The sequence below is a fragment of the Ambystoma mexicanum genome, chromosome 12 (assembly GCF_040938575.1).
Source record: "Ambystoma mexicanum isolate Mex_15411 chromosome 12, UKY_AmexF1_1, whole genome shotgun sequence".
NCBI lineage: Eukaryota > Metazoa > Chordata > Amphibia > Caudata > Ambystomatidae > Ambystoma > Ambystoma mexicanum.
The window spans coordinates 1,245,803,329-1,245,820,150 of record NC_090936.1 but is presented as its reverse complement, the minus strand read 5'-3'; positions in this window follow the sequence as shown (position 1 = coordinate 1,245,820,150).

Sequence of the window (16,822 nt, the reverse complement as noted above, 5' to 3'; positions counted from 1 at the left end):
CCTGATCTGCAGCACCTGCTCGCCAGTGGCATAAAGCAGGTGTACACCTGTGCACTGCTGCATCAGTCTCCTGATCTGCAGCACATGCTCGCCAGTGGCATAGAGCAGGTGTACACCTTTGTCCTGCTGCATCAGTATCCTGATCTGTAGCACCTGCTCGCCAGTAGCAGAGAGCAGGATCAGGGGTCACCTGTGCCCTACTGCATCAGTCTCCGATCTGCAGCACCTGCTCGCCAGTGGCATAGAGCAGGTGTGCACCTGTGCCCTGCTGCATCAGTCTCCTGATCTGCAGCGCCTGCTCGCCAGTAGCAGAGAGCAGGATCAGGGGTCACCTGTGCCCTGCTGCATTAGTCTCCTGATCTGCAGCACCTGCTCACCAGTGGCATAGAGCAGGTGTACACCTGTGCCCTGCTGCATCAGTCTCCTGATCTGTAGCACCTGCTCTCCAGTGACATAGAGCAGGTGTACACCTGTGCCCTGCTGCATTAGTATCCTGATCTGCAGCACTTGCTCGCCAGTGGCATAAAGCAGGTGTACACCTGTGCCCTGCTGCATCAGTCTCCTGATCTGCAGCACCTGATCACCAGTGGCAGAGAGCAGGATCAGGGGTCACCTGTGCCCTGTTGCATCAGTCTCCTGACCTGCAGCACCTGCTCGCCAGTGGCATAGAGTAGCTGTTCACCTGTGCCCTGCTGCATCAGTATCCTGATCTGCAGAACCCACTCTCCAGTGACATAGAGCAGGTGTACACCTGTGCCCAGCTGAATCAGTATGCTGATCTGCAGCGCCTGCTCGCCAGTGGCATAGAGCAGGATCAGGGGTCACCTGTGCCCTGCTGCATCAGCCTCCTGATCTGCAGCACTCGCTCTCCAGTGGCATAGAACAGGTGTACACCTGTGCCTTGCTGCATCAGTCCCCGGATCTGCAGCACCTGCTCACCAGTGGCATAGAGCAGGTGTACACCTGTGCCCTGCTGCATCAGTCTCCTGATCTGCAGCACCTGCTCTCCAGTGACATAGAGCAGGTGTACACCTGTGCCCTGCTGCATCAGTATCCTGATCTGCAGCACTTGCTCGCCAGTGGCATAAAGCAGGTGTACACCTGTGCCCTGCTGCATCAGTCTCCTGATCTGCAGCACCTGCTCGCCAATGGCAGAGAGCAGGATCAGCGGTCACCTGTGCCCTGCTGCATCAGTCTGCTGATCTGCAGCGCCTGCTCGCCAGTGACATAGAGCAGGTGTACACCTGTGCCTTGCTGCATCAGTCTCCTGATCTGCAGCACCTGCTCGCCAGTGGCATAGAGCAGGTGTACACCCGTGCCCTGCTGCATCAGTATCCTGATATGCAGTAACTGCTCACCAGTGGCATAGAGCAGGTGTACACCTGTGCCCTGCTGCATCAGTCTCCTGATCTGCAGCGCCTGCTCGCCAGTAGCAGAGAGCAGGATCAGGGGTCACCTGTGCCCTACTGCATCAGTCTCCGATCTGCAGCACCTGCTCGCCAGTGGCATAGAGCAGGTGTGCAACTGTGCCCTGCTGCATCAGTCTCCTGATCTGCAGCACCTGCTCACCAGTGGCATAGAGCAGGTGTACACCTGTGCCCTGCTGCATCAGTCTCCTGATCTGTAGCACCAGCTCTCCAGTGACATAGAGCAGGTGTACACCTGTGCCCTGCTGAATCAGTATCCTGATCTGCAGCGCCTGCTCGCCAGTGGCATAGAGCAGGATCAGGGGTCACCTGTGCCCTGCTGCATCAGCCTCCTGATCTGCAGCACCCGCTCTCCAGTGGCATAGAACAGGTGTACACCTGTGCCATGCTGCATCAGTCCCCGGATCTGCAGCACCTGCTCACCAGTGGCATAGAGCAGGTGTACACCTGTGCCATGCTGCATCAGTCTCCTGATCTGCAGCACCTGCTCTCCAGTGACATAGAGCAGGTGTACACCTGTGCCCTGCTGCATCAGTATCCTGATCTGCAGCACTTGCTCGCCAGTGGCATAAAGCAGGTGTACACCTGTGCCCTGCTGCATCAGTCTCCTGATCTGCAGCACCTGCTCGCCAATGGCAGAGAGCAGGATCAGCGGTCAGTGACATAGAGCAGGTGTACACCTGTGCCTTGCTGCATCAGTCTCCTGATCTGCAGCACCTGCTCGCCAGTGGCTTAGAGCAGGTGTACACCTGTGCCCTTCTGCATCAGTCTCCCGATCTGCAGCACCTGCTCGCCAGTGGCATAGAGCAGGTGTACACCTGTGTCCTGCTGCATCAGTATCCCGATCTGCAGCACCTCCTCGCCAGTGACATAGAGCAGGTGTATACCTGTGCCCTGCTGCATCAGTCTCCCGATCTGCAGCACCTGCTCTCCACTGACATAGAGCAGGTGTACACCTGTGCCCTGCTGCATCAGTCTCCTGATCTGCAGCACCTGCACGCCAGTGGCATAGAGCAGTTGTACACCTGTGCCCTGCTGCATCAGTATCCTGATCTGCAGCAACCACTCTCCAGTGTCATAGAGCAGGTGTACACCTGTGCCCTGCTGCATCAGTATCCTGATATGCAGCAACCGCTCACCAGTGGCATAGACCAGGTGTACACCTGTGCCTTGCTGCATCAGTATCCTGATATGCAGCAACTGCTCACCAGTGGCATAGAGCCGGTGTACACCTGTGCCCTGCTGCATCAGGCTCCTGATCTGCAGCGCCTGCTCGCCAGTAGCAGAGAGCAGGATCAGGGGTCACATGTGCCCTACTGCATCAGTCTCCTGATCTGCAGCACCTGCTCGCCAGTGGCAGAGAGCAGGATCAGGGGTCACCTGTGCCCTGCTGCATCAGTCTCCTGATCTGCAGCGCCTGCTCGCCAGTGACATAGAGCAGGTGTACACCTGTGCCTTGCTGCATCAGTCTCCTGATCTGCAGCACCTGCTCGCCAGTGGCATAGAGCAGGTGTACACCTGTGCCCTGCTGCATCAGTATCCCGAACTGCAGCACCTGCTCGCTAGTGGCATAGAGCAGGTGTACACCTGTGCCCTGCTGCATCAGTATCCCGATCTGCAGCACCTCCTCGCCAGTGGCATAGAGCAGGTGTACAACTGTGCCCTGCTGCATCAGTCTCCCGATCTGCAGCACCTGCTCTACAGTGACATAGAGCAGCTGTACACGTGTACCCTGCTGCATCAGTCTCCTGTTCTGCAACACCTGCTCGTCAGTGGCATAGAGCAGGTGTACACCTGTTCCCTGCTGCATCAGTCTCCTGATCTGCAGCACCTGCTCTCCAGTGACATAGAGCAGGTGTACACGTGTGCCCTGCTGCATCAGTCTCCTGTTCTGCAACACCTGCTCGTCAGTGGCATAGAGCAGGTGTACACCTGTGCCCTGCTGCATCAGTCTCCTGATCTGCAGCACCTGCTCTCCAGTGACATAGAGCAGGTGTACACCTGTGCCCTGCTGCATCAGTCTCCTGATCTACAGCACCTGCTTGCCAGTGGCATAGAGCTGTTGTACACCTGTGCCCTGCTGCATCAGTATCCTGATATGCAGCAACCGCTCTCCAGTGGCATAGAGCAGGTGTACACCTGTGCCCTGCTGCATCAGTATCCTGATATGCAGCAACCGCTCACCAGTGACATAGAGCAGGTGTACACCTGTGCCCTGCTGCATCAGTCTCCTGATCTGCAGCGCCTGCTCACCAGTAGCAGAGAGCAGGATCAGGAGTTACCTGTGCCCTACTGCATCAGTCTCCTGTTCTGCAGCACCTGCTCGCCAGTGGCATAGAGCAGGTGTACAACTGTGCCCTGCTGCATCAGTATCCTGATCTGTAGCGCCTGCTCGCCAGTGGCATAGAGCAGGTGTACACCTGTGCCCTGCTGCATCAGTCTCCTGATCTGCAGCACCTGCTCGCCAGTGGCATAGAGCAGGATCAGGGGTCACCTGTGCACTGCTGCATCAGTATCCTGATATGCAGCAACTGCTCACCAGTGGCATAGAGCAGGTGTACACCTGTGCCTTGCTGCATCAGTCTCCTGATCTGCAGCACCTGCTCGCCAGTGGCATAAAGCAGGTGTACACCTGTGCACTGCTGCATCAGTCTCCTGATCTGCAGCACATGCTCGCCAGTGGCATAGAGCAGGTGTACACCTTTGTCCTGCTGCATCAGTATCCTGATCTGTAGCACCTGCTCGCCAGTAGCAGAGAGCAGGATCAGGGGTCACCTGTGCCCTACTGCATCAGTCTCCGATCTGCAGCACCTGCTCGCCAGTGGCATAGAGCAGGTGTGCACCTGTGCCCTGCTGCATCAGTCTCCTGATCTGCAGCGCCTGCTCGCCAGTAGCAGAGAGCAGGATCAGGGGTCACCTGTGCCCTGCTGCATTAGTCTCCTGATCTGCAGCACCTGCTCACCAGTGGCATAGAGCAGGTGTACACCTGTGCCCTGCTGCATCAGTCTCCTGATCTGTAGCACCTGCTCTCCAGTGACATAGAGCAGGTGTACACCTGTGCCCTGCTGCATTAGTATCCTGATCTGCAGCACTTGCTCGCCAGTGGCATAAAGCAGGTGTACACCTGTGCCCTGCTGCATCAGTCTCCTGATCTGCAGCACCTGATCACCAGTGGCAGAGAGCAGGATCAGGGGTCACCTGTGCCCTGTTGCATCAGTCTCCTGACCTGCAGCACCTGCTCGCCAGTGGCATAGAGTAGCTGTTCACCTGTGCCCTGCTGCATCAGTATCCTGATCTGCAGAACCCACTCCCCAGTGACATAGAGCAGGTGTACACCTGTGCCCAGCTGAATCAGTATGCTGATCTGCAGCGCCTGCTCGCCAGTGGCATAGAGCAGGATCAGGGGTCACCTGTGCCCTGCTGCATCAGCCTCCTGATCTGCAGCACTCGCTCTCCAGTGGCATAGAACAGGTGTACACCTGTGCCTTGCTGCATCAGTCCCCGGATCTGCAGCACCTGCTCACCAGTGGCATAGAGCAGGTGTACACCTGTGCCCTGCTGCATCAGTCTCCTGATCTGCAGCACCTGCTCTCCAGTGACATAGAGCAGGTGTACACCTGTGCCCTGCTGCATCAGTATCCTGATCTGCAGCACTTGCTCGCCAGTGGCATAAAGCAGGTGTACACCTGTGCCCTGCTGCATCAGTCTCCTGATCTGCAGCACCTGCTCGCCAATGGCAGAGAGCAGGATCAGCGGTCACCTGTGCCCTGCTGCATCAGTCTGCTGATCTGCAGCGCCTGCTCGCCAGTGACATAGAGCAGGTGTACACCTGTGCCTTGCTGCATCAGTCTCCTGATCTGCAGCACCTGCTCGCCAGTGGCATAGAGCAGGTGTACACCCGTGCCCTGCTGCATCAGTATCCTGATATGCAGTAACTGCTCACCAGTGGCATAGAGCAGGTGTACACCTGTGCCCTGCTGCATCAGTCTCCTGATCTGCAGCGCCTGCTCGCCAGTAGCAGAGAGCAGGATCAGGGGTCACCTGTGCCCTACTGCATCAGTCTCCGATCTGCAGCACCTGCTCGCCAGTGGCATAGAGCAGGTGTGCAACTGTGCCCTGCTGCATCAGTCTCCTGATCTGCAGCACCTGCTCACCAGTGGCATAGAGCAGGTGTACACCTGTGCCCTGCTGCATCAGTCTCCTGATCTGTAGCACCAGCTCTCCAGTGACATAGAGCAGGTGTACACCTGTGCCCTGCTGAATCAGTATCCTGATCTGCAGCGCCTGCTCGCCAGTGGCATAGAGCAGGATCAGGGGTCACCTGTGCCCTGCTGCATCAGCCTCCTGATCTGCAGCACCCGCTCTCCAGTGGCATAGAACAGGTGTACACCTGTGCCATGCTGCATCAGTCCCCGGATCTGCAGCACCTGCTCACCAGTGGCATAGAGCAGGTGTACACCTGTGCCATGCTGCATCAGTCTCCTGATCTGCAGCACCTGCTCTCCAGTGACATAGAGCAGGTGTACACCTGTGCCCTGCTGCATCAGTATCCTGATCTGCAGCACTTGCTCGCCAGTGGCATAAAGCAGGTGTACACCTGTGCCCTGCTGCATCAGTCTCCTGATCTGCAGCACCTGCTCGCCAATGGCAGAGAGCAGGATCAGCGGTCAGTGACATAGAGCAGGTGTACACCTGTGCCTTGCTGCATCAGTCTCCTGATCTGCAGCACCTGCTCGCCAGTGGCTTAGAGCAGGTGTACACCTGTGCCCTTCTGCATCAGTCTCCCGATCTGCAGCACCTGCTCGCCAGTGGCATAGAGCAGGTGTACACCTGTGTCCTGCTGCATCAGTATCCCGATCTGCAGCACCTCCTCGCCAGTGACATAGAGCAGGTGTATACCTGTGCCCTGCTGCATCAGTCTCCCGATCTGCAGCACCTGCTCTCCACTGACATAGAGCAGGTGTACACCTGTGCCCTGCTGCATCAGTCTCCTGATCTGCAGCACCTGCACGCCAGTGGCATAGAGCAGTTGTACACCTGTGCCCTGCTGCATCAGTATCCTGATCTGCAGCAACCACTCTCCAGTGTCATAGAGCAGGTGTACACCTGTGCCCTGCTGCATCAGTATCCTGATATGCAGCAACCGCTCACCAGTGGCATAGACCAGGTGTACACCTGTGCCTTGCTGCATCAGTATCCTGATATGCAGCAACTGCTCACCAGTGGCATAGAGCAGGTGTACACCTGTGCCCTGCTGCATCAGGCTCCTGATCTGCAGCGCCTGCTCGCCAGTAGCAGAGAGCAGGATCAGGGGTCACATGTGCCCTACTGCATCAGTCTCCTGATCTGCAGCACCTGCTCGCCAGTGGCAGAGAGCAGGATCAGGGGTCACCTGTGCCCTGCTGCATCAGTCTCCTGATCTGCAGCGCCTGCTCGCCAGTGACATAGAGCAGGTGTACACCTGTGCCTTGCTGCATCAGTCTCCTGATCTGCAGCACCTGCTCGCCAGTGGCATAGAGCAGGTGTACACCTGTGCCCTGCTGCATCAGTATCCCGATCTGCAGCACCTCCTCGCCAGTGGCATAGAGCAGGTGTACAACTGTGCCCTGCTGCATCAGTCTCCCGATCTGCAGCACCTGCTCTACAGTGACATAGAGCAGCTGTACACGTGTGCCCTGCTGCATCAGTCTCCTGTTCTGCAACACCTGCTCGTCAGTGGCATAGAGCAGGTGTACACCTGTGCCCTGCTGCATCAGTCTCCTGATCTGCAGCACCTGCTCTCCAGTGACATAGAGCAGGTGTACACCTGTGCCCTGCTGCATCAGTCTCCTGATCTACAGCACCTGCTTGCCAGTGGCATAGAGCTGTTGTACACCTGTGCCCTGCTGCATCAGTATCCTGATATGCAGCAACCACTCTCCAGTGGCATAGAGCAGGTGTACACCTGTGCCCTGCTGCATCAGTATCCTGATATGCAGCAACCGCTCACCAGTGACATAGAGCAGGTGTACACTTGTGCCCTGCTGCATCAGTCTCCTGATCTGCAGCGCCTGCTCACCAGTAGCAGAGAGCAGGATCAGGAGTTACCTGTGCCCTACTGCATCAGTCTCCTGTTCTGCAGCACCTGCTCGCCAGTGGCATAGAGCAGGTGTACAACTGTGCCCTGCTGCATCAGTATCCTGATCTGTAGCGCCTGCTCGCCAGTGGCATAGAGCAGGTGTACACCTTTGCCCTGCTGCATCAGTCTCCTGATCTGCAGCACCTGCTCGCCAGTGGCATAGAGCAGGATCAGGGGTCACCTGTGCACTGCTGCATCAGTATCCTGATATGCAGCAACTGCTCACCAGTGGCATAGAGCAGGTGTACACCTGTGCCTTGCTGCATCAGTCTCCTGATCTGCAGCACCTGCTCGCCAGTGGCATAAAGCAGGTGTACACCTGTGCACTGCTGCATCAGTCTCCTGATCTGCAGCACATGCTCGCCAGTGGCATAGAGCAGGTGTACACCTGTGTCCTGCTGCATCAGTATCCTGATCTGTAGCACCTGCTCGCCAGTGGCATAGAGCAGGTGTACACCTGTGCCCTGCTGCATCAGTATCCTGATCTGCAGCACCTCCTCGCCAGTGGCATAGAGCAGGTGTACACCTGTGCCCTGCTGCATCAGTCTCCTAATCTGCAGCACCTGCTCTCTAGTGACATAGACCTGTGCCCTGCTGCATCAGTCTGCTGACCTGCAGCACCTGCTCGCCAGTGGCATAGAGCAGGTGTACATCTGTGCCCTGCTGCATCAGTCTCCTGATCTGCAGCACCTGCTCTCCAGTGACATAGAGCAAGTGTACACCTGCGCCCTGCTGCATCAGTCTCCTGATCTGCAGCACCTGCTCGCCAGTGGCATAGAGCAGTTGTACACCTGTGCCCTGCTGCATCAGTATCCTGATCTGCAGCAACCGCTCTCCAGTGGCATATAGCAGGTGTAAACCCGTGCCCTGCTGCATCAGTATCCTGATATGCAGCAACTGCTCACCAGTGGCATAGAGCAGGTGTACACCTGTGCCCTGCTGCATCAGTCTCCTGATCTGCAGCGCCTGCTCGCCAGTAGCAGAGAGCAGGATCAGGGGTCACCTGTGCCCTACTGCATCAGTCTCCGATCTGCAGCACCTGCTCGCCAGTGGCATAGAGCAGGTGTACACCTGTGCCCTGCTGCATCAGTCTCCTGATCTGCAGCGCCTGCTCGCCAGTAGCAGAGAGCAGGATCAGGGGTCACCTGTGCCCTGCTGCATCAGTCTCCTGATCTGCAGCACCTGTTCTCCAGTGACATAGAGCAGGTGTACACCTGTGCACTGCTGCATCAGTCTCCTGATCTGCAGCGCTTGCTCGCCAGTAGCAGAGAGCAGGATCAGGGGTCACCTGTGCCCTGCTGCATCAGTCTCCTGATCTGCAGCACCTGCTCTCCAGTGACATAGAGCAGGTGTACACCTGTGCACTGCTGCATTAGTCTCCTGATCTGCAGCACCTGCTCGCCAGTGGCATAGAGCAGTTGTACCCCTGTGCCCTGCTGCATCAGTATCCTGATCTGCAGCATCTGCTCTCCAGTGGCATAGAGCAGGTGTACACCTGTGCCCTGCTGCATCAGTATCCTGATCTGCAGCGCCTGCTTGCCAGTGGCATAGAGCACAATCAGGGGCCACCTGTGCCCTGCTCCATCAGCCTCCTGATCTGCAGCACCCGCTCTCCAGTGGCATAGAACAGGTGTACACCTGTGCCTTGCTGCATCAGTCTCCGGATCTGCAGCACCTGCTCACCAGTGGCATAGAGCAGGTGTACACCTGTGCCCTGCTGCATCAGTCTCCGGATCTGCAGCACCTGCTCACTAGTGGCATAGAGCAGGTCTACACCTGTGCCCTGCTGCATCAGTCTCCTGATCTGCAGCACCTGCTCACCAGTGGCATAGAGCAGGACCAGGGGTCACCTGTGCCCTGCTGCATCAGCCTCCTGATCTGCAGCACCTGCTCACCAGTGGCATAGAGCAGGTGTACACCTGTGCCCTGCTGCATCAGTATCCTGATCTGCATCACCCGCTCGCCATTGACATAGATCAGGTGTACACCTGTGCCCTGCTGCATCAGTATCCTGATCTGTAGCACCTGCTCGCCAGTGGCATAGAGCAGGTGTAAACCTGTGCCCTGCTGCATCAGTATCCTGATCTGCAGCACCTCCTCGCCAGTGGCATAGAGCAGGTGTACACCTGTGCCCTGCTGCATCAGCCTCCTGATCTGCAGCACCCGCTCTCCAGTGGCATAGAACAGGTGTACACCTGTGCCCTGCTGCATCAGTCTCCTGATCTGCAGCACCTGCTCGCCGGTGGTAGAGAGCAGGATCAGGGGTCACCTGTGCCCTGCTGCATCGGTCTCCTGATCTGCAGTGCCTGCTCTCCAGTGGCATAGAGCAGGTGCACACCTGTGCCTTGCTGCATCATTCTCCTGATCTGCAGCACCTGCTCACCAGTGGCATAGAGCAGGTGTACACCTGTGCCCTGCTGCATCAGTATCCTGATCTGTAGCACCTGCTCACCAGTGGCATAGAGCAGGTGTACACCTGTGCCCTGCTGCATCAGTATCCTGATCTGCAGCACCTCCTCGTCAGTGGCATAGAGCAGGTGTACACCTGTGCCCTGCTGCATCAGTCTCCTAATCTGCAGCACCTGCTCTCCATTGACATAGACCTGTGCCCTGCTGCATCAGTCTGCTGATCTGCAGCACCTGCTCGCCAGTGGCATAGAGCAGGTGTACACCTGCGCCCTGCTGCATCAGTCTCCTGATCTGCAGCACCTGCTCTCCAGTGACATAGAGCAGGTGTACACCTGCGCCCTGCTGCATCAGTCTCCTGATCTGCAGCACCTGCTCGCCAGTGGCATAGAGCAGTTGTACACCTGTGCCCTGCTGCATCAGTATCCTGATCTGCAGTAACCGCTCTCCAGTGGCATATAGCAGGTGTACACCCGTGCCCTGCTGCATCAGTATCCTGATCTGCAGCAACTGCTCACCAGTGGCATAGAGCAGGTGTACACCTGTGCCCTGCTGCATCAGTCTCCTGATCTGCAGCGCCTGCTTGCCAGTGGCATAGAGCACGATCAGGGGCCACCTGTGCCCTGCTGCATCAGCCTCCTGATCTGCAGCACCCGCTCTCCAGTGGCATAGAACAGGTGTACACCTGTGCCTTGCTGCATCAGTCTCCTGATCTGCAGCGCCTTCTCGCCAGTAGCAGAGAGCAGGATCAGGGGTCACCTGTGCCCTACTGCATCAGTCTCCTGATCTGCAGCGCCTGCTCGCCAGTAGCAGAGAGCAGGATCAGGGGTCACCTCTGCCCTGCTGCATCAGTCTCCTGATCTGCAGCACCTGCTCTCCAGTGACATAGAGCAGGTGTACACCTGTGCCCTGCTGCATCAGTATCCTGATCTGCAGCATCCGCTCTCCAATGGCATAGAGCAGGTGTACACCTGTGCCCTGCTGCATCAGTATCCAAATCTGCATCGCCTGCTTGCCAGTGGCATAGAGCACGATCAGGGGCCACCTGTGCCCTGCTGCATCAGCCTCCTGATCTGCAGCACCCGCTCTCCAGTGGCATAGAACAGGTGTACACCTGTGCCTTGCTGCATCAGTCTCCGGATCTGCAGCACCTGCTCGCCAGTGGCATAGAGTAGCTGTTCACCTGTGCCCTGCTGCATCAGTATCCTGATCTGCAGCACCCGCTCTCCTGTGACATAGAGCAGGTGTACACATGTGCCCTGCTGCATCAGTATCCTGATCTGCAGCGCCTGCTCGCCAGTGGCATAGAGCAGGATCAGGGGTCACCTGTGCCCTGCTGCATCAGCCTCCTGATCTGCAGCACCCGCTGTCCAGTGGCATAGAACAGGTGTACACCTGTGCCTTGCTGCATCAGTCTCCGGATCTGCAGCACCTGCTCACCAGTGGCATAGAGCAGGTGTACACCTGTGCCCTGCTGCATCAGTCTCCTGATCTGTAGCACCTGCTCTCCAGTGACATAGAGCAGGTGTACACCTGTGCCCTGCTGCATTAGTATCCTGATCTGCAGCACTTGCTCGCCAGTGGCATAAAGCAGGTGTACACCTGTGCCCTGCTGCATCAGTCTCCTGATCTGCAGCACCTGATCACCAGTGGCAGAGAGCAGGATCAGGGGTCACATGTGCCCTGTTGCATCAGTCTCCCGACCTGCAGCACCTGCTCGCCAGTGGCATAGAGTAGCTGTTCACCTGTGCCCTGCTGCATCAGTATCCTGATCTGCAGCACCCACTCTCCAGTGACATAGAGCAGGTGTACACCTGTGCCCTGCTGAATCAGTATCCTGATCTGCAGCGCCTGCTCGCCAGTGGCATAGAGCAGGATCAGGGGTCACCTGTGCCCTGCTGCATCAGCCTCCTGATCTGCAGCACCCGCTCTCCAGTGGCATAGAACAGGTGTTCACCTGTGCCTTGCTGCATCAGTCTCCGGATCTGCAGCACCTGCTCACCAGTGGCATAGAGCAGGTGTACACCTGTGCCCTGCTGCATCAGTCTCCTGATCTGCAGCACCTGCTCTCCAGTGACATAGAGCAGGTGTACACCTGTGCCCTGCTGCATCAGTATCCTGATCTGCAGCACTTGCTCGCCAGTGGCATAAAGCAGGTGTACACCTGTGCCCTGCTGCATCACTCTCCTGATCTGCAGCACCTGCTCGCCAATGGCAGAGAGCAGGATCAGCGGTCACCTGTGCCCTGCTGCTTCAGTCTCCTGATCTGCAGCGCCTGCTCGCCAGTGACATAGAGCAGGTGTACACCTGTGCCTTGCTGCATCAGTCTCCTGATCTGCAGCACCTGCTCGCCAGTGGCATAGAGCAGGTGTACACCTGTGCCCTTCTGCATCAGTCTCCCGATCTGCAGCACCTGCTCGCCAGTGGCATAGAGCAGGTGTACACCTGTGCCCTGCTGCATCAGTATCCCGATCTGCAGCACCTCCTCGCCAGTGACATAGAGCAGGTGTACACCTGTGCCCTGCTGCATCAGTCTCCTGATCTGCAGCACCTGCTCTCCAGTGACATAGAGCAGGTGTACACCTGTGCCCTGCTGCATCAGTCTCCTGATCTGCAGCACCTGCTCGCCAGTGGCATAGAGCAGGTGTACACCTGTGCCCTGCTGCATCAGTATCCTGATCTGCAGCGCCTACTCGCCAGTGGCATAGAGCAGGATCAGGGGTCACCTGTGCCCTGCTGCATCAGCCTCCTGATCTGCAGCACCCGCTGTCCAGTGGCATAGAACAGGTGTACACCTGTGCCTTGCTGCATCAGTCTCCGGATCTGCAGCACCTGCTCACCAGTGGCATAGAGCAGGTGTACACCTGTGCCCTGCTGCATCAGTCTCCTGATCTGTAGCACCTGCTCTCCAGTGACATAGAGCAGGTGTACACCTGTGCCCTGCTGCATCAGTATCCTGATCTGCAGCACCCGCTCTCCTGTGACATAGAGCAGGTGTACACATGTGCCCTGCTGCATCAGTATCCTGATCTGCAGCGCCTGCTCGCCAGTGGCATAGAGCAGGATCAGGGGTCACCTGTGCCCTGCTGCATCAGCCTCCTGATCTGCAGCACCCGCTGTCCAGTGGCATAGAACAGGTGTACACCTGTGCCTTGCTGCATCAGTCTCCGGATCTGCAGCACCTGCTCACCAGTGGCATAGAGCAGGTGTACACCTGTGCCCTGCTGCATCAGTCTCCTGATCTGTAGCACCTGCTCTCCAGTGACATAGAGCAGGTGTACACCTGTGCCCTGCTGCATTAGTATCCTGATCTGCAGCACTTGCTCGCCAGTGGCATAAAGCAGGTGTACACCTGTGCCCTGCTGCATCAGTCTCCTGATCTGCAGCACCTGATCACCAGTGGCAGAGAGCAGGATCAGGGGTCACATGTGCCCTGTTGCATCAGTCTCCCGACCTGCAGCACCTGCTCGCCAGTGGCATAGAGTAGCTGTTCACCTGTGCCCTGCTGCATCAGTATCCTGATCTGCAGCACCCACTCTCCAGTGACATAGAGCAGGTGTACACCTGTGCCCTGCTGAATCAGTTTCCTGATCTGCAGCGCCTGCTCGCCAGTGGCATAGAGCAGGATCAGGGGTCACCTGTGCCCTGCTGCATCAGCCTCCTGATCTGCAGCACCCGCTCTCCAGTGGCATAGAACAGGTGTACACCTGTGCCTTGCTGCATCAGTCTCCGGATCTGCAGCACCTGCTCACCAGTGGCATAGAGCAGGTGTACACCTGTGCCCTGCTGCATCAGTCTCCTGATCTGCAGCACCTGCTCTCCAGTGACATAGAGCAGGTGTACACCTGTGCCCTGCTGCATCAGTATCCTGATCTGCAGCACTTGCTCGCCAGTGGCATAAAGCAGGTGTACACCTGTGCCCTGCTGCATCACTCTCCTGATCTGCAGCACCTGCTCGCCAATGGCAGAGAGCAGGATCAGCGGTCACCTGTGCCCTGCTGCTTCAGTCTCCTGATCTGCAGCGCCTGCTCGCCAGTGACATAGAGCAGGTGTACACCTGTGCCTTGCTGCATCAGTCTCCTGATCTGCAGCACCTGCTCGCCAGTGGCATAGAGCAGGTGTACACCTGTGCCCTTCTGCATCAGTCTCCCGATCTGCAGCACCTGCTCGCCAGTGGCATAGAGCAGGTGTACACCTGTGCCCTGCTGCATCAGTATCCCGATCTGCAGCACCTCCTCGCCAGTGACATAGAGCAGGTGTACACCTGTGCCCTGCTGCATCAGTCTCCTGATCTGCAGCACCTGCTCTCCAGTGACATAGAGCAGGTGTACACCTGTGCCCTGCTGTATCAGTCTCCTGATCTGCAGCACCTGCTCGCCAGTGGCATAGAGCAGGTGTACACCTGTGCCCTCCTGCATCAGTCTCTTGATATACAGCACCTGCTTGCCAGTGGCATAGAGCAGTTGTACACTTTGCCCTGCTGCATCAGTCTCCTGATCTGCAGCAACCACTCTCCAGTGTCATAGAGCAGGTGTACACCTGTGCCCTGCTGCATCAGTATCCTGATATGCAGCAACTGCTCACCAGTGGCATAGACCAGGTGTACACCTGTGCTCTGCTTCATCAGTGTCCTGATATGCAGCAACTGCTCACCAGTGGCATAGGGTAGGTGTACACCTGTGCCCTGCTGCATCAGGCTCCTGATCTGCAGCGCCTGCTCGCCAGTAGCAGAGAGCAGGATCAGGGGTCACATGTGCACTACTGCATCAGTCTCCTGATCTGCAGCACCTGCTCGCCAGTGGCAGAGAGCAGGATCAGGGGTCACCTGTGCCCTGATGCATCAGTCTCCTGATCTGCAGCGCCTGCTCGCCAGTGACATAGAGCAGGTGTACACCTGTGCCTTGCTGCATCAGTCTCCTGATCTGCAGCACCTGCTCGCCAGTGGCATAGAGCAGGTGTACACCTGTGCCCTGCTGCATCAGTTTCCTGATCTGCAGCACCTGCTCTCCAGTGACATAGAGCAGGTGTACACCTGTGCCCTGCTGCATCAGTATCCTGATCTGCAGCACTTGCTCGCCAGTGGCATAAAGCAGGTGTACACCTGTGCCCTGCTGCATCAGCCTCCTGATCCGCAGCACCTGCTCGCCAATGGCAGAGAGCAGGATCAGCGGTCACCTGTGCCCTGCTGCATCAGTCTCCTGATCTGCAGCGCCTGCTCGCCAGTGACATAGAGCAGGTGTACACCTGTGCCTTGCTGCATCAGTCTCCTGATCTGCAGCACCTGCTCGCCAGTGGCATAGAGCAGGTGTACTCCTGTGCCCTTCTGCATCAGTCTCCCGATCTGCAGCACCTGCTCGCCAGTGGCATAGAGCAGGTGTACACCTGTGCCCTGCTGCATCAGTATCCCGATCTGCAGCACCTCCTCGCCAGTGACATAGAGCAGGTGTACACCTGTGCCCTGCTGCATTAGTATCCTGATCTGCAGCACTTGCTCGCCAGTGGCATAAAACAGGTGTACACCTTTGCCCTGCTGCATCAGTATCCTGATCTGCAGCACCCACTCTCCAGTGACATAGAGCAGGTGTACACCTGTGCCCTGCTGAATCAGTATCCTGATCTGCAGCGCCTGCTCGCCAGTGGCATAGAGCAGGATCAGGGGTCACCTGTGCCCTGCTGCATCAGCCTCCTGATCTGCAGCACCGGCTCTCCAGTGGCATAGAACAGGTGTACACCTGTGCCTTGCTGCATCAGTCTCCGGATCTGCAGCACCTGCTCACCAGTGGCATAGAGCAGGTGTACACCTGTGCCCTGCTGCATCAGTCTCCTGATCTGCAGCACCTGCTCTCCAGTGACATAGAGCAGGTGTACACCTGTGCCCTGCTGCATCAGTATCCTGATCTGCAGCACTTGCTCGTCAGTGGCATAAAGCAGGTGTACACCTGTGCCCTGCTGCATCAGTCTCCTGATCTGCAGCAACTGCTCGCCAATGGCAGAGAGCAGGATCAGCGGTCACCTGTGCCCTGCTGCATCAGTCTCCGTATCTGCAGGGCCTGCTCGCCAGTGACATAGAGCAGGTGTACACCTGTGCCTTGCTGCATCAGTCTCCTGATCTGCAGCACCTGCTCGCCAGTGGCATAGAGCAGGTGTACACCTGTGCCCTTCTGCATCAGTCTCCCGATCTGCAGCACCTGCTCGCCAGTGGCATAGAGCAGGTGTACACCTGTGCCCTGCTGCATCAGTATCCCGATCTGCAGCACCTCCTCGCCAGTGACATAGAGCAGGTGTACACCTGTGCCCTGCTGCATCAGTCTCCTGATCTGCAGCACCTGCTCTCCAGTGACATAGAGCAGGTGTACACCTGTGCCCTGCTGCATCAGTCTCCTGATCTGCAGCACCTGCTCGCCAGTGGCATAGAGCAGTTGTACACTTTGCCCTGCTGCATCAGTCTCCTGATCTGCAGCAACCACTCTCCAGTGTCATAGAGCAGGTGTACACCTGTGCCCTGCTGCATCAGTATCCTGATATGCAGCAACTGCTCACCAGTGGCATAGAGTAGGTGTACACCTGTGCCCTGCTGCATCAGGCTCCTGATCTGCAGCGCCTGCTCGCCAGTAGCAGAGAGCAGGATCAGGGGTCACATGTGCACTACTGCATCAGTCTCCTGATCTGCAGCACCTGCTCGCCAGTGGCAGAGAGCAGGATCAGGGGTCACCTGTGCCCTGCTGCATCAGTCTCCTGATCTGCAGCGCCTGCTCGCCAGTGACATAGAGCAGGTGTACACCTGTGCCTTGCTGCATCAGTCTCCTGATCTGCAGCACCTGCTCGCCAGTGGCATAGAGCAGGTGTACACCTGTGCCCTTCTGCATCAGTC